General features: G+C 36.9%; 1 pseudogene; it reads right to left on the minus strand.

The window, feature by feature from the left end:
• LOC121321947 overlaps positions 1-16,065 on the minus strand; it is an 18,770-nt pseudogene extending 2,705 nt beyond the window's left edge.
• Between the last annotated feature and the right edge of the window lie 3,740 nt (positions 16,066-19,805).

The raw sequence follows: 19,805 nt of genomic DNA on the forward strand, positions 1-19,805 counted from the left end.
TCATGCCACAAATTTTCGATTGGATATAGGTCGGGGCTCTGACTGGGCCACTCAAGGACATTTACCTTTTTGTTCCTTAGCCACTCCAGTGTAGCTTTGGCTGTGTGCTTTGGGTTGTTGTCATGCTGAAAGGTGAACTTCCATCCTAGTTTTAGCTTTCTTGCAAAGGGCAGCAGGTTTTCCTCAAGGACTTCTCTGTACTTTGCTCCATTCATTTTCCCTTCTATCCTGACACGTGCCCCAGTCCCTGCCGATGAGAACATCTCCATAACATGATGCTGCCACCACCATGCTTCACAGTAGGGATGGTGTTCTTTGGGTGATACACTGTGTTGGGTTTACTCCAAACATAAAGCTTTGCATTTAGGCCAAAATGTTTCATTTTATAGTTTCATCAGACCACAAAACTTTTTGGCACATGGCTACAGAATCTCCTGAGTGTTTTGCATACTTCAAATAGGATTCAAGGTGGGCTTTCTTGAGTAAAGGCTTCTTTCTTGCCACCTTAGGATACAGGCCAGATTTGTGGAGTGCTTGGGATATTAATTTCACATGCACACTTTTACCAGTCTTGGCCATAAAAGCCTGTAGCTCTTGTAAAGTTGCCATTGGCCTCTTGGTAGCCTCTTTGATCAGTCTCCTTCTTGCTCTGTCATCCAGTTTGGAGGGACGACCTGATCTAGGCAGGGTCTTGGTGGTGCCATACACCTTCGACTTCTTAATAATCGTCTTGACCATGCTCCAAGGGATATTCAAGGCCTTTGATATTTTTTTATACCCATCCCCTGATCTGTGTCTTTCAACAACTTTGTCCAGGAGTTCTTTTGAAAGTGCTTTGGTGCTCATGGTTGAGTCTTTGCTTTGAAATGCACTACCCATGAGAGGGAACCTACAGAAACTGCTGAATTCATCCTGAAATTATGTGAATCACTACAATTTAACACAGGTGGAGGCCACTTAACTTGGTGTGTGATTTTGAAGGCGATTGGTTACATCTGAGCTAATTTACGATTGCTATAAGGGGGGTGGACGCTTATCCATCCAAGCTATTTCAGTTTCTAATTTTATTTATTTTTCTACACATTTCTAGAAACATTTTTTCACTTGGAAGTGGCGGGATAGGATGTGTAAATAAAAAAAAAAAAAAAAAAAAAAACTTAATGCATTTTAATTCCAGGCTATAAGGCGAATATATATATATATATATATATATATATATATATATATATATATATATATATATATATATATATATTACCATATTACACACACACACTGATTATTAGTAGTAGTATTATTATGTTTAGAATACATTTAGGAAGGGTAGAGAGATCCACTGATACACAATATCTTTTTTCCATGGATGTCTTACCCGTTTCCAGGTTTTTGTGGGTTTTGTTTTTGAGGTTTATTCAGAGAGGAATTTTCGAGGGCAAAACTGTATACCCCAATTGGAATGTATTCACAACGTTCGGGTTAACATCCCTGGTCTTCTAGGAAAAGTCGTCAATTGGCTCTTTAATATCCACAGAGTAGACAGGACCTCTATTTAACATCTGAATGACGAGATTCAATTTATAATGCACAGCGTTGGCTCACGTTTGTTATTCAGGGATGTTTTTTTGTACATTTTATTGCAGTCAGTAGTAAATACAAGTACATTGTATAATTATTTAAGAAACATACATATCCGAAGCATTAAAAGGGAAAAGTGACAGCAACAAAATGACTAACCAATTGTGAAAGCCATGCCCTTTTCCATCAAAATGTCATGGTTATTGGCTATTGGGGGGGGGGGGGGGGGGTAATGGGAAGGGGAATAACATTTAAATTTTACATGAGTGAATTCTGCATATACATACCAAGTCGACAAATGTGAAAGTATTAGAACTCAATATTCCTTTAAGTGGCTGACCAGAGTTTCAAGCAGAGAACATAATAACAGAAATACTGTGTCAAGATTTATCATTTGTTAATGCAGGTCTAACTAAGCACATTGGTGACCAAAGTCCCTCACCTTTCAACATAGTAGTTTATAGTCCAAGTAATACCTATTTATGACTGGCTGACAACAAGGGTACCAGTCATCACAGTGATTTAGCTTTTGAACAACTGTTCTTCTCATTGACTTCCCACAACCCTCAATATCAAATGCCTGCTTGCCATTTAACTAATGATACAGCATCCCTAGTGTTTTCCACTAAGGAATGGGAGTGTGTAGTTGAAGCGCTCAGAGCATTTGATTTTCATCTATAGGACATGTGGCCAGTTGTATAAAACATTTAAGTTTTAAGTTTAAGTGTAACACTTTAGGATAAATGTTCTCTTAAGGTACTGACTTATAGGTGTTAACTTGCTTTGTATATTTAACTCAAGAAACACTTAAGGGGAAAACCGAGTAGCAATTTTTCAACCATGTTTTATTAGACTGAGCACTGGGTTTGATTTTGACCTGGAACGTCTATGGGAAACGAGTTATGGATTGGGATGAGTTGAAGCCCTTTGATATTCTGTCTGGATGAAAACACAGACAAATCAGATGGACCATCTTTTTTTTTTGGGGGGGGGGGCTTATTAAATTCTGAGCAGTCAGAAGAAGTAGGACTAGTCATGAGAGAACAGCATATCTAACAATGTTTTTATTTTAATTTTTTTACTGTTTTAGTAAAATAGATTGAATTTCTGTAATCTGCTACCTTAATATTTTTTAAAGATTCTTCAAAAATGAAAGAGAACAAATTTAATATCAGACTTTTCATCTTTAAGTAAAATAACTTATCATATGGATCGACCCATTGCACTGTACATGCAAGAAGGAAGAACAGTCAGAAGTAATTATAAAAATTCAAAAACAGACATTTAAAAGACATTGTGAATAACAGTACAAGAAGCAGTCTAATGAGTTGGCCAGCTGGTGAAACAATCACTGACAGAACAGATTGGATTACCTAGAGTATGTATCTTATGGCAGTGGTTAGTAAATTTAAAGTCACGGTCTATGATCTACATTTAAAAAAGAATAGGCATGGTTTCAACATGTTTTTTTTTTTTTTTTTTGTCGTCTTGTTGAGAATATGATAAGAAAACTTTATGGCTATTATGTATCTTGTTCACATTTAGGTTCAGCTTACCGTCATGCCATATTTCAGGATGACCATGAAAGTAGGATCCAATCCCATGACCAATGAAGTACAGGCAAACTTGTAGTCCGTTGGCCAATGCTATCTGGCTGCAGTGAAAAAATACATACATTTTAAAAATACACACACACACACACACACACACACACATATATATCATCAGTAACTTAATCAAAAGCCTCTGTATCTGAATGCCACAATGCACCAATGGGTTTATAAGGCCTCTTACATAATGATCAAAGCAGAAAGCACAGTAGAGATGTAGAGTGTCTAGAGAAGCAGAAAGCTCAGTATAGATTAAGAGCGTCTAGTGTATGTGCAGTATGGGCATGTTTAACCATGTGTCAATATTTTGATCACACGGTAACAACTATGGTAGCGTTTCAGACACTGATCTTGGACTACTTTATCGATGTCAGTGAAACCAACCTTTTGGGTTTTAAAATGTTGTGTATTATTGAGTGCTTTCAATTCAACTATTTATTGTTTTATCAGGATGTTTAATGCAGATATTGCAAACTCTTTTTAAAGGTGGACTTGGATTTGTTTGAGGGGTTAACAGGTCACATCATTTAAGAATTGTTATTCTAAGACTCCAAATAACCATTTAAAAAGCCAGGAGTACAAAATAACATATTTAATAAAGCAACATTCATGATTTGATCATACTGAATAATTCTACTTAACTGTACAGTATATTATGATTATGTATACTGCTGGCTTCCATCATTATTGATCTTTCTGTTGGATGATTCTTCATTGGGTTTAATTTAATGTTGATCACAAAAGAAAATGTTCTAGAGGACTCCCAAGTGACGCCCTATAGCCTGGAGGTTGCCAGTTCGGGTCCAGGCTATTCCACTGCCGGACGTAGATGGGAGTTCCCAGGGGGTGGCGTATAATTGGCCAAGTGCCGCCCGGGGTGGGGAGGGCTTAGGTCGGCCAGGGCGTCCTCGGCTCACCGTGCACCAATGACCCCTGTAGACAGCCGGGTGCCTGCGGGCCTGCCTGCAAGCAGCCTAGAGCTGCGTGGTCTTCCGACACTGTAGCTCTGAAGGTAGCTGCATGCTGGACCTGGAGAGTGAAAAGAAGTGGCCACCTGACGGCACACGTTTCGGAGGACACGTGTGCTCGTCTTCGTCCCTCCTGAGTCAGTGCGGGGGTTGCAGCGGTGAACCAGGCTTAAAATTGGGCATTTCAAATTGGGGAGAAAATGGGTTAAAAAAACAATTGGGGATTCCAAATGTATTGAAAAAAAAAAAATCTGTTATTTTAAAGTAATTTGCTGCATCTTGTATGTCTAAATTCATTGTAACTTGATGTCAATAAAAAAGGTCATTAAGGTTAATTATTTTGAATGAAAAGTTTCTTGCCCAATTTGAATAGCACAGTGACAGGTTGGAGCATTTACACAGTGAAGGTAGGGATGGATTCCTCAAAGCACTGGCCCAGCAGGTATTGCACCGTGGCTAATCACAATTCAAAGTGAGCCTGCAGAAAAAAACTGGAGTAAAAACCAATAGATTTTTTACCTGTTACAAAACCAGCAGGTGTCAGAACACACTGGAAACCAGAACACCTGCCAGAAATTGGTCTAGAAACAACCAATTACCTTTACATTGGATGTAGAAGAAAAGAGGCTGTCAATACATTGGAAGCACCTAATGCATCTACTCATAAATGCATATAAAACAAAACAACTGTGGCTTTGCATTATACAGTTCCAAAAACCAAGTTACATGAACAATAAGCAAATAAATGAATTCATTAATAAATGTGCAAAAGGTCAAACCAAGTTTTAGATTTTGTCAACCAATTTAACAGAGGTGACGCCCACTGCTAGAAAATGAATCACGATGGGCAAAGCAATCTAAACCAGGCGATTAATGTAGCCCTGTGCCTTTTAACAAAGACTTTATAAACGGTACAAATGTGCAATGAAATGCATTCCCCTTTGAATAGTAAACCTGCAGATTAACCAATTAAAAGGTTTGCTGTAGCAGGGGTACTAACTGAAGTTCTGCTGCAGCCAGATGTGTCGTGAGGCACTTTTTTTCTTTTTTTTTTCTAAAGTCGCAGGGAACAACAGGGAAAGGGAGGTCAGCACCCAGCCAGCATCTAAATGTGATTTTTTTTCTTTCTTTTGTGTGTTCCCCCCTTGATGCACACAGGCCACTGTGTTATTAGTCTTAATAATGGAAAATTGTAATGTTGATACAAATCTTTTTTTTTTTTTTTTTTTCTAGTAGGCGGAAGCTCCATTTGTTAGCAAGTTCTTTGTGACTAAAAGCCACGGACAGTACATTTATGTTGCAGGGAAAAAAGGCCTAGATGCTCTTTCCATAGCAGAGCTAATTATTCCTACTGTGACCTTACTGATCCTCACTGTTCCGTCTGCATCTCATCCACGCGCCAGGCTCTCTGTAGCGGATAGCGTGAGGAAATATGAAAAACCCTATAATGAAACCATTTTCATGATGGAGAAAGGCTACTGGAGTTGCACTTGCTACAAAGAAGGCTCAATTATATGAGTAATTGTGATAATTTACCCCATTCATGGCCCTTGCTGAAAGAAAAAAAAAAATAGACCTAGAAAGGAAAATTACTTCAACAACAAAGAGTGCAGAGTTAAACAAAAAAAAAAAGAGATGAGTCTGAAAAAACACACGCACATGAAAAATATAATATTATATATATATATATATATATATATAATATATATATATATATATATTATATATATATAGATATATATAACAGACACACACACAGAGAGGGGAAAATGTGATAAAAGCTGATATGCAGCTGTGTTGTGAAATGAAATTTTTTTTATTCTTCTTGTATTGATAAATGCAACTCCTGCAAATGTGCCTCCATAGTTAGCTATCATTTGTTGTTCCGTGACAGGAAAAGGATAATTACCTCTCTGAGAGAATCAAAAGGCTGACATGCCCTTTAGACACAGTCATGAATGCAGAGCTTGATAGAATGCTTGAATAAGAATGTAGTGCTTTCCCCCTTTCTTTAGTGCAGAACACATTTTGTTAGATGGAATACATGAACACCACCAGCAAATGCATTAAACTCTGAGTGTTCGAAAATATGAGGGGCCTTTGTCTATCAACTCGCTCCATTTGCAAAACCAAAACGGCATTCAAATTTCAATTCTATTATATTCATGGACAGTGAAGACAGTGAGATATGCATTACATTTTTGTTTCACAGTAGGGGTCGGATTCAACACTTCCTATAAAAGAACAGAAAGACAAGATTCCCTTCTCTAGGAGCAGTTAGCCTATAATTTGAATCACTGAAGGAAAAAAAATCCAATATGCTTCAATAATTGCACCCCACACATGGTCATAAAGGGTTATTAACATTCTGTTTCAATTGAATACCTTGGAAGTCTGCATTTACAGTATTGAGTGTCTGTGTTTTCTGGTAAAAAATCATTTTCTTAAATTGAAAACTAATTGCACTACTAATCTATGCCTACGGAAAAAAATAATTATATATATATATATATATATATATATATATATATATATATATATATATATATATATATATATATACATAATCAAAATTATTTTGAAAAAAATATCTGTGCTCTGAGGAGATCAATCTATCAAGTCAGGGAAAAACTATATAATCAAGTCCTGTATGATCACTACATTTATTGTATGTACTTATTTTATAAGGGCCAAGTTGCTACATTTGAAAACAGTTTTGTTATCTATTAATAGGACACTAAATGTTTTATCTTGGTAATAAACTACTCATTATGGTGTCCTAATTGAATATGGTGTTTCTGTTATCTAAATGTAATGATGAATGCGTTAAATAGCTTACATTGCAAATAACAAACATTGCCTGTGATATTTATTTAGACATATCATGCTATTTCTGCAAATATGTTTGCTGACCCTTAGTATAGCAATCTTTCAGAAATCTTTTCTGTGCAAGGGAATGACATTATAGCCTGGTGGTTCAAATACTCATATCAAGCTAAAAAGATGACTCTCTGTCACAAAACTTGTCATCAGCTTTCTCCTTAACCACCAATAACTTCTGTCCCATTTACCAGTCCCTTTAGTGCCTGTCAGTCCCTCACTTGCCTCACTGTCTTTCCAATAACAGAGAGCGGAGCTTCCAGCTCACAGGCTATGATTGCTTCATTCCAGCATCTCCTGGCAACCTCCATCAAGTTCCAACCACCCTAGTCCACATTGCCAACCAAGAATGTTTCAGAGGGGTCACCATGGTAACCATTCAAATAAAGCAAAATTTTAGAACAGTTGCTGTTATGAAATGGACACAGTCCATTTAAAACATACAGAAATGAAGAAGAACTCCTGGGCAGCTTTTGACCTTGGCTTAGTTGTGAGATAAATCACAATTTCATATTCTTTCAATATGGTTGTCATGCAAGACATGTAAACATATAAAAATGATGTAAAACATTATTTCAAATAAAGTGCCACCAAAACATATACAATGAGAATGTCTCACACATACATTGAGCTGTGGTTATAAAAAGTGCTAAATAACAAAACAAGCAGCGATTGTAATAAAGATGACTGATGTTTGTTTGGACTTTGTTGCAATATTTGCATTCAATAACTGCACACAAACATCTTAGTGTTTCTCGTTAGATACTAACCACTAGCAGGATAGCAGAGCCACAATTGAAATTTGATCCCAGAGCGAGTACATTTTTGATACTGAAAGAAACAATACAGAGTAATGAATTGCTGAAGTAAGATAAGCCATGGCTATGAGTAACTATAGTCATAGCCACTAAGTTTTGATAACATGACAAGGGGAAGAAAATGTGTAAAGTTGTCTAATTTTGACCCCTATAGAAAATTTCCACAAATAAAACTGAATCCGTTTTAAATTCTTCATCTTGGTTTTTGTAAATACAATTGTGAGCATGATCTACAAATTTGAATCGCTTTATATTTTTATATATGTTTCATCCAAACAACTCTATTAAGACTTCTTGTCGGAATGAACAGTAATTATTTTATCCCTTTTTTTTTTAAACACACCAGGGATTAATTGTATTGTATGTGATCTAAGCTAAAGTACTAAAATGCTGTTCTACATTTAAAAGGTTACACTTCTGCCTCACTGTCTTTCAATTATTTATTATATCACTGTTTTTATTCAAGAAATAACCCTCTTTCTCCAAAAAAGAACTTACCGATCTACTAGTTATAATCTATTGTATACAGAAGAAGTATTACATCTAAAATGTTACCCAATGCCATTCTACCAATGCCAATGTGTAAATGGCCTAGGATCTTACCTTGTCTCTAAAGACTATAGTGGCAAAAAGGACCTGGGAAATGTGCCCTTTGAAGTCAGTCTGTGTGCAGCCAGTCTGATTTACATAAAAACGACAAAGATTGCAAGTGGCATGAGAAGCTGAAATTCAATTTCAACCTTATTTGACCAATTCCCACAGGAAAAAATGATTTAAATAATGTTCTTTGACTTTTGTTCTTCAGCATTAGTATGACAAAGAACAAAACGGTAATATGTTACAATGAGAGAAGAAACAATAACTAGAATATAATTTTTTATCTGTCCTGTAGGGGCATAACTGGCAGTGTAGCTCCTATGAAGTCAATGTTCTGACCCAAATGGGTTATGATGACTTTAAAGAATGTAATCTCCTCTGATCTTTACACTGCGGAAAGTGGAAGTGGAATTCCTAGTGGAAATTAAAAAGCTACTTTATATTCATAACCCTGTTTTTCCATTTAGTTGGCACAAGTGAAATTTATAAGAAAATTCAGATAAAGGCAAAAAAACTAAATGTTTCTCTACTAGACAAGGATTGTGGTTGATATTATTTTGCTAGAATAGTAAACAGATCCAGATGTCCACAATTGACAAGCATCAAGCAGACAAGAAAAACTGGCAATAAAAGGTCAAACGTGCTCTATTAAGCCACTGCGTCAAATGTAAATTGATTATGCAATTAATGTTGATATTTACAACAGATTCTAGAATCGAGCTGCACTCTGCATATTAATGACATGAGCCTGCATTACGATTAGATGTATTTATCATCAGCACTATTGTTTCTGGAACGAACCATTGCTATGGTTTAAAGCACCTAAAAATTGTGATTTTAAGTAAACTAAAATCTAAATAACAAAAATGTTGTCCACATTTATAAAAGTGATTAAACGTAGGATTGGAAGGTTAGATTATTTATAAGCTCCATTTCAGATTTGACTTCAGTTCATGTAAGAGAACACAAATCGTCCGCCTTCTAAAGTGATGTCCTGTGAGGCAGGTAAATGCTTATTAGTGGGCTTCCCCTCATCCTATCACTTCATCTGTGACATGCAAGGACCACCCTTGTCAGCTGAGGACAGTTCATTCTTCTTAAGTACTCAATCCAGTGTCTCTTTTGAGCACTGAATGCATTGTACCAAACTGTGTAAATGTTTTTGTCATGTGGACAAGGGACTCAGCTGAGATACCTGAGCTGCTCAATGATCTAGGATACCATCAGAAGAAAAAAAATAACTCTCGGTCCCAATACCATTTCCATTACACTCGACTGATCTCTGTTGAATGTCCTTCCTTCAGACTTTATGCCTTTGTAAAACAAGAACCGCCTGGCACTAGCAAAGGGTTAAGAAAACAGCACAGCCATCACAGGTTTTTAATAAATGTAGGGAACACTACTAGGGAAAAGTGTTGCTGTCTAAATAGAGTGACACATGCAGGCCAAGGCTCTAATGACAGAGTAAGATAATGACAGACCCCACTCAGAACCAGCAGGAAGAGGAAGATCAATCTCTGCAGACTGAAGGAAAAATGCCAGGTTTTTTCATGTTAGCTCATCTCATACATATCTATCTACAGCTGCTGCCCGACACTGTGGTGCTCTGCATTAACTACACAGTGGATCAATAACAATTACACCTTCTCCAAAGCATGACACATAGCAGGGATAGGACTGACATTTCACTCAGGACCGCATTGATCTCAGTGCATGTGATTCCAGCCCCAAATTCAAGGCAGACATGGGGTCGACTGGAATGAATGCAGAATTAGAAGCAAGAAAGAAGAACAAATGTAACCAGCTGCTTGGCCCTTGGCTCTCCAGTAAACAGCACACCCCATCTGCGCATTCCACATTTCCAATCTACTGTTTTTCCTGTCGCTACTGGCAATTCAACTTCTGATCAAAGTCTTATTATGTACAGAATACTCACAGTGACATCGATGTTGATGATATCTCCATCTTGGAGAGGGCGACTAAAAGAAAGCAAAATAATAATAATAATAATAATAATATAATGAGAGGGAGTTCCTAAGGAAAGAAATGGAACAATAAACACAGCCAGCAACTTAAAATTAAAAAGCAATTCGAGATCATTTTGATAAATTGACCAATGGGGTAACTGTATTTTATCGGATCAGACTGCTCAAGAGACCCACTGTAATTAAATCAAAGATTAGGGGCGGCAGTGGTGCATAAAATATAAACTTTGCTGAGACTCCCATTTTCTCTGGCATGGTTGTGTCTCTTTGGCAGCCCAGTAAAAGCATGCAGTTTCTTAGCTATGATCTAAAAGATAAACTCAATTAAGTCACATAAAAATAAGCTTTTGCTCGGAATATAAAAAATACAAAAAGGTTAGCTCTCTTTGAAAACAATAATAAAATTCATTTAGCAATAGCAGAGCACCCCAGCAATGATGTAGTGATTTTGTTTACAGATGGTGCTTTAAATGTATTATATTCTGCTATAACCACAAACTTTCTCAAAACTACCTTGCCTGTCATGAATAATGCTTTTGAGTCTGCAATGATCAGGGGGCTTCCCAGCAAAGCTTGAACTGCATGTATTAAAGAGAAGTGAATACCTGTCAGGTATACTGTGACATATCACATTGTTCACAGAGGTACAGACGGATTTTGGAAAGCCTCCATAACCCAGAGGAGAGGGATAGGCATTCTGTCTGATTGTTTCTTCATGAACAATAAAGTCTTCAGTTGAACAATTTCTTCAGTTGTCATATCAACCTGGAGGGGGGAAATAATAATAATGCTAAATATAGTTTGAACCCTACCAAAAATTATATATATTATTTTAATTAATTAAAATTATATGTATTTGCCTAGAAGTTTGAGTCTGAACTAATTAAACTCGTTAGTTAATTAAACTAGTTTAGAAAAGCACCTTTAAGCTCTTCCCACCCAGAAGCAGGATACTCCGAGCCAACTGTCATGCCTGCCGAAGCCCTTGAATCTGATCTTCATCTTTAATTTCTATGCAGTCTCCCCAGTCGGGTACAATTCCTGTCGTCACATAGTCTGGCTTTATTATGTGCTTGAAGAAAAAAAAGATTGACCATGAAGATGAGAAAGAGCCGAGCGTGACAATGGGGTCATTTTCTGCAATGGTGGCTCCTGCTTCATGGCAGCTTGCCCTCTGTGTTTCCGAGGTCAACCCTTCCTGAACCATCAGGCAACCCCGAGGCTGCTGGAACTTTTCTCACAGTGCCCTCTTCAACTGAACTTTTCTTGCTGATAACCACTTACACATATTGTTAGTCTTCCAAAAATGTGTAACCCAGTGACAGCTTTATAGAATTATTTCAGTTCTGCTACATATAACACTATTTATGGGGTGTTTAATCAGCAAATATGACTTTACAATGGAGACTGGGAATACAAGCATAACAAAACATAAAAAAGTATCAATATCAAGATAGAATTTTGTGTTTAGGCAAAATTGTGTTTTATACTATATATATATATATATATATATATATATATATATATATATATATATATATATATATATATATATATATATATAATGTTGTTACAACAGACTTGAATGAAAATGTTTTACAAGGCCTCCGGATATAAAAAAATATATATATATATATTTTTAATTTTTTTTATAGTAAGCTTGTTGCAGTTTTGTTTTTAAGCATAACCAACTTGATTGTTTTTACTGCTTTTTCAGGTCAAGGAATATATTCAGAAATGTATAGTGCAGTGGCCCCTCTTTATTCCATTGCCTGAATTACACACAGAAAAACTGAAATGCTGAAAAACCCTCCCTTATTCAGTAGTTTATACTACATGTACAATCCACTGTCAAACTACCGTCTAGTGTGATCACTCCTTAACTCCTGTTAACCTAGATTTAGGTTGTGTCTCTGTCACATCCTGTATCAATACAGAACTAGTATGAAAACACAATTTTCATTTTTAATCCGGTAAAATATGTATGGTGTTAAAATACTGCCTCATTACAGGGGAAGTATAAGTAACCAGACATGTCAAACAATACCCCCTGGGTTGGTCTGGGGTGGTTTACTACAATTTATTTTAGTGTGTTATGTATAAGATTTATGAGGTAGCGATTGAACAGTTATTATGTTTCTTAAGAAACAATGAATGTTAGAGGTTCTTCAATAAGAAAAGTTCAATTTAGCTTAAAGTACCTCAGGAATAGGATAGGCTGGCCCAACAACAGCTGGCTTCACCACACTGTGAGTGATGCTTTTTTGTTTGTTCCAGAAGAAAGATCGATGTAAATTTGCCAGTGTGCACGTATGCTACAGGCCTGGCCTCTGCTGCTGTGCAACAGTGCTGCTCAACCCTTGAATACAAATTAAGAGACATTATATATATGGTTCTGTAATGATGACTGCCAACATTGTCATTTTACATTTCTGTATGTTTTTCAATAGCAAAACTATAAAAACATAAGATAAAGTATGCCGAGGAACGGCACCTCAATAGAAAAGCTCACAGTGCATATAATCAGCATGCATCCCAAGGACCAGCACTAAGCTAAGAGGAGCCCCCTGTGATCTTAGTCCCTGTTTGATCTCCCGGAGTTAATCAAGTCCTGAATGGTACCTGGTAACATATCAGAGTAGCTTTAAAGGGATGAAAAAGTGGAGCAACAAAGTTCAACAACCTGTATACACTGCAGGGTTGCATGATCCCCATTGATCTTTATTTAACCCTTTGATACTGAGATTGCTACTCCAGACACTAACATCTGATTACATAACTGAACTTCAATCAAACTTTTTGAACAGAGGAAGGCTATCCTGCAAGCACTGTGGCTTTGATTGAAAACCCTGTAGCAGCTTGTTACTCAGACATGCCTGCAGCCATAAATCCAAACATTCATATTGAGACACACAGTAGCAGGAAGTCTACACTGTAGCCTATTTCTTTGCTGTTTTCAATACATGTGTTAAAAAGCATGTGCTCTTCCTATACAGAACGCAGGCCTTTTGCTTAGATTCGGCCACATGGGTTGTTTAAACAGGATTAAAAAATCCGCTAAAGTTCTGTGTCAAGCAACACCCATTTAATTTAAACATATACACAAAGATTTAACTTGAACTTTATCAGGCATTCGGGTTAAAAAAACAAACAAAACATTGTTTAACCTATTGAGAGTTTTACCTTATAAAGACAGAGCTCAAATGGTGTTTTACTTTGAAAACAAATCACTAGGTTTATTTGATGTCCAAACATACCAATGTGAATTAAAAAAAGAAAAAACGTGATACATTCTACTTTAAGAAAGAATGGGTTTGTTTTAGTAACACATACAAAGTTGTACTGAAAATAAAGCGTTTCACTGTACAAATAAAGAAAAAAACTGTTTCCTAAGCAATCAAAGGTAATCAAAAAAATAATAATTATGTAAATTGCATTTAAATACAGATCTTTGTTTCATGTGGAAAATAATAAGCCTTTAATCCCTGAATACAATACTTAGCAGCAATTCCTTCACATCCTTTAAAACTGGGGTTAAACAGGGAAGTCCAACCCAAGGGAGAACAGGTTTAAAGAACAATGTGGGAAACAAATCTAGATGCTGCCCACATGTTTCCCTTCCAGAGAAAGTCGATATTAGAATATTTCTGCATACATCTTCACAGCTCATTGAATACACCAACATCATCAATCACAAGAGGCAGATAAGAAGACCTTCCAATCCCACAAAACCCTTTGGCTTTTTGGGGGGGTGGGCAAAAACAACTTCTAAATAATAACAAATACATTGTGTACAGTGGAGTTGCTACTTTAATTTATATTGTTTCAAACAAAGTAGCATTCAAAGCTCTAAAGCAGTATGTAGATGCAACTGCTTTATGTGGAGATATCATCAGCAAACGGTAAAGATTGCGCTTGGCAGTAGTGGTGCTTGATTTGTGCAGGAAAAAAAAGCTCAGGCTTCATAAACAAGGACCTGTGCAGTTGTTGAAGAAAGGAGCGGGGTGCCTGGGGGCAAAGGTATAAGCTGACTGAGCCGAATAGAAGGACAGCGGCCCTTGAAACTAAACAAAAGCAAATTCTTTCTAAGTACAGATGCTGATTACATCAAATAGACAGAGAAAAATGCACCACTAACCCCTACAACGGTGCTCAGCATTTTCACTGTCACTGAACTTTATTATTTGGATCTGAAACTTTTTAGAGATTTTTTTTTTTTACAGATACTCAATGCCTCCAGCCCCCCCCCCCCCCCCTTTATCACAGCCAGGGGTCATATCTAACTCTCTTTAAGACGGGACGGGGGCTGGTAACTGCAGGCAGCTCTGAACAAGAAAGTATTGAGATAGTCATGTCTGTACCCCCGTGCTGGTCACGCCACCACTGCCTCATGCTTCCAGGGGTTAACAGCTCTGGCAGCCAACTAAAATACAGAGACAGCCATGTAATTACAGGGACAGTCAAAGGGCAGCCTCAATTTTGAGATCGATTTGCATAGCTGAGAAGCCTACCCCCTTAGATATACAGGAAACAAGTATGGGGTGAGTGGGGTCTGCTTTTTCACTCCACAAGCTTTGCAAAGTCCCTCTCCAGTCCAGGATATCCTGGCTGTTTTTCTTGTTACAAGACACAGTAACATGATTAAGACATCTATTCAGTCTCAGGGTGGGCCTTGGGTCAGTTAACAAAATTACCCAAACCTGACTTGTCATTCTGTGATTTACAATCTATGCAAGACTGGTACAATTTTTAAAATGTTGTTTTGGACTGAAAAAGAAGAGAATTAAAATTGCAATCTGTTCCTGGTCTCTCTATAAGTTTATTTCGACAGGAAGACAAAGCTAATAATAGACACCGGTATAGAATACAAATATTACATGTGTCCTAAACAGATGTGTTCAGTCTACTGCAAGCACATGTATTATCATGATACTGCACAGTTGGCAAATCCTTACTCATACTGTATCTGTTCCCCTGTGCAGATCTGCACTTTCCACTTATCTTGTACCACTCTCACACCCTCCTCATCTACAAAGAATAGAATCATTCTATACTATTTGGTTGTGTATGATACATAAAAAAAAAACAACAGGCCAGCACAGAAATATAAACAGGACTGCAATATAATACATTTTGACAAACAGTGACTAATATAAAATACAGTAATCAAGAACATTTTATTTCTTTCTCAGCCGTTTTCTTACTAGTGTTGTATTTTATTAGTGTTTATTTCTTAGTAAAATCCCAACATGAGTTACACGCAGGAATTTGTTTCTCAAATAACTGCTTAATGTAGAGGTAACTAGATCTAAAACAGGGTAACACAAGAGAGTGATCATTAATCATTAAAGATCATTAAAAACAATGTTCACACGCTTTGTGTAAAGCAACTTGCATTTTTCTTACAATAACCTTTTTCTTTGCTTATTGTTAAATACAGCAGTAGATAACGTAGCTGTTAATTGAAGCTGTGGATTGTATTTTTATAAATAATGACTTGGTCCTTTTTTTACATCAAACATGTTTCTCACATCTCTTCAAGTGTTCCTTGTTGTTGGAGGCTCAGGCGCTCACCAGCCACACAGCTGTTCCACAGTGCTGGAGCCGAATGAACCTGCGGCTGGCAACTCATGAGCATTCAGGAAGTTTTCAGGAAGGATGGCAGCCTGGGGGCACAATGCAGTAATGATAACTGCACTAAAACCAAGGTACCCAGGTCATGACAAATAATGACCCTCCCTTGAGCTCGTACTGGAAACTGGCAAAGAGCCAAGTTTACTCAATAGCTACTAACTACACATGGTCCTACAGTACAACGAAAATGAGGGCTAAGTCACTGAGGTCTCATTCCCTTTCCTGCACACTGCATATTTCATTTGACCAATTTTGTTTTTCAGTAAGAATGTATCTACGGTACCTGTCAGCTGGTGGATTAAACCGATAATGTGATTAATACTTGCACTAGTGCAAAAGCACAAAAACCTATTACTTTTTCTCTTTAATGCAAACATCTAGCAAGTTGCTTTTAAATTCTGACCCCGTAAGATCAAATTTTGCCCCTATACACTGAAGAGAAATCAAAATACAGAGACTTTTTGTGAAGAACACAGAAACAGCCGGCCTTTCATTATGGACGCATGCAGCTCATGTACACTTAATTACTGTGCTATGTTACATGATTCTGTAGCCACACTGGCTACATAGTATATTAGAGACTGGAAAACTGCATACCCGCAGTTTCCTGCTTCTGCAAAGAATGTGAATTGGGTCAGGGACTGCGATCCTCCTTTGCACTAGCAAAACATATTCTAAAACCATCTAATTTCTTTGTTATCTGTCTTTTCGATCTACTGTAGCAAGCACATTAGTATGTTCAGCAGCTCAAATACAAATTAAATTTGGTTCTTCCCCTCCTGGTACCCTGGTCCATGTATATACAGAGAAGTGATTTCATTACCATATTAGCTTTACTAGAACGAGCTGATTAGTGACGAACCATACCTATTACACAGTGCACTGTATTGCACAGCAGCTCTAACCAGACGCGATGCAAAGGTTGGTGCGGAGCATGGCGTCCTTACCTGAGACACATGTTTACTGCATTTGGTGCCAAGCGATGCAAAAGTGGCATCAGAAATTGAGTGACTTGAGTGTCAATGGCTGACTTGAGATTAAAACCAAGGATCTCTTTTGTTGTAACGTTGTAATGCATTCTCAGTCTCAGGCAATCAGGTTCAGCATACTTCAGTTTATAATAGCATTACAATCCCCAGCAGTGGTCTGTAATTTATTGACTTTGCCTTTGGTTATTATCTAGTAGGTACACTGTATCTAGTGTCGGACATTAATGCTTAATTACTGGCACAATAACAGACTTCTTTCTGATATACTGCCTGCTTTTATTTTATCAGCTCTAAAAATTATAGGAAAAAGTATTCCCTGTATTAATTAAAACAGAGGTATCTATACAGTGGAAGGGCTCATTTCAGTGCATGATAAAAGTACTGCATCAATACAAAATATTGCTGCCCATGCATGTAATCAACTGATCACCATCATGTAAAACGTGTAATTTATTAAACAGTATTTTAAACTGAAAAGAACATTCCTTAAAGCCTTTTTTTTCATTAGCAGGGCATAAGGTTCAGCACCCCTCGGATTCTAGATTATATAACCAGGAAGAACTAAACCCCACCACCATGCCCAAACAAATATACATACAGGGTCATTCAGAGTAAGTGTAATCGCAGAATAAATGTGAGCCGTACTTAAAGAAATCTGTGAAAATTGGATCTAAGTGAAATTATTCTTTAAAAGCATTATCTGTATGGTTTTACAGATCTTAATGACCTATAAATGAGGGTTATTATATTGTAATTACACAAGTTAGCTGTTCTGAGAGCAGCTTTCTACCACACAGGTCTAAACAGTTAATTTCAGCTACAGTATTGTGAGGTTACCAAGATACTCCTACAAACTGAAAAGTGAAAAGCAGACTACATGTAAAAACAACATCAAAGACACATTATTAATGCCGGCATTATCTAAAATCCATATTTATGGCACACCAATATGACAGATTCCTTTTCTGCAATAACATTATGGCTTACAAATCAAATAACAAACCCTGTTTAGTATATAAACAGTTCTGAATGAAACCAAGTCAAATCCAATGCATTGGGCACGGCCACATTTATGGTTTCTCACACACTCAATATCCAGGGAATACTTGGCCCTAATTAGCACATGGCATCTGGCAAATTTCAGCATGTCTAACTGCGGCAAAAGTAACATTCCTATTTAGTTACTAAGCTTTGGTTTAGCTGGAAAATATATTGAAGTTTTCAGAGTTTCAAAACCACGGAAAGGGTAACACAGAATTCTATATATAGATATATTTTACACTATAGGATAACTTTTCCCATGCATTTTTTGTTTGTTTGTTTGTTTTTATCCGTTTTGTACTTCACAAAGACAAAGAGAAATATTTCCACAACGAATGAATCACTGTAATAATAACCAGATTGTTTTTCTTTGTTCTGATTTGCAAAGAAAGTTTAACAAAAAATCAATCCTTACAGTTTAATGATACAGTTAAGATATAGTATGGGCTTCAACACATGTAAAAGCTAACATTGTACAGTATACTGTAAACTTATCCAGTTTTGCATAAAGGACGATTACTGTCCACAGCCATGTTCTGGACTAGCCAAGCCCAACATCTCAGTACTATCTTGTGGTATTACCTTGTGGTTTGCACTTACGACTGGAAGCCAGGGGGATATTGGATGGGATCCAAACTCAGCCTCTAACTTAATTCTTTGGGCTCAATTATCATGCTACAGTAAAAGCTGTCACAAACTGGATAATACTTAGTAACATAAAATGCCACCATTAGTGTAAGGAGTTTACTGTACGTGTTCTCCTTTAACTTAGCATCTTAACTTCGTAAAACAACGGCAGCATTTGTATCTGCCACCATTTACATCAGTTGAATAGAAATTTTGTTCCAAGAGGTCTAGCATGGTGGATGCATCATATTACAAAACAGAGAGTATTAATACCATTTCTTTTTGGCTCATGGTCACAAATACTGTTTGTTTTCCTCAAACCCATTATCTCCCTGCAACATCTCGGTCAACCCCATTTTAAAAGTATAATTCATCAGTCTAGAACTCCTAGTAACTGGAGGTTAATAATGTTGCTACTGTTTTAAAATATGTAGATGTGTAGCCTGTAGAGTAATGTTAAGATCTATTTCCATCATGTAAAGTGTGACAGCGTGTCTCTACTGTGAGGATTTTATAAAGCCATTGTCAAGGGTCTTTTTTATGGATACAGATAAGCCTTTGGACTATACAGTATAATCTGCAAGATACATGATTGTGAAAGCACAGAACTGTAAAGCAGCCTATAGTATTTTTTTTTTTATGAACAAGTTTAACAATTATTTTTTGCCAACAGCTATATGTAAATTAACAATAATAAAAAAAAAAATGCTATAAAGCAAAATGCTATAAAAACAGAAAAATCTACGATTGCACTGATTTCCACTCCTTAACTGAATAAGCTTGTTTCATTTCTGTTACTGCACTTGCACTGTGGCAGCCCATAATAGCTTTCACATCATTGAGGAAACACTACTGTGTGCAAAATACTGTACTGTGCAATCCTGATACCGGCACACATACAAAATAAAAAGAAATCTGTTTTTATCAAGAGAGGCTGCCTTACTAGACAGATTGGCTACTGGATTACACAGATTTCCTGTCCCAAGTCTGCGATGCTATCTCATTTTGACTGTCCGAGTGCTTTCAGTTGCTCCTCAGCAAGAGTCTTCAAATGGGACTCCAGATAACCTTCCACCAATTA

The sequence above is a fragment of the Polyodon spathula genome, chromosome 10, assembly GCF_017654505.1.
Source record: "Polyodon spathula isolate WHYD16114869_AA chromosome 10, ASM1765450v1, whole genome shotgun sequence".
Taxonomy (NCBI): Eukaryota; Metazoa; Chordata; class Actinopteri; order Acipenseriformes; family Polyodontidae; genus Polyodon; species Polyodon spathula.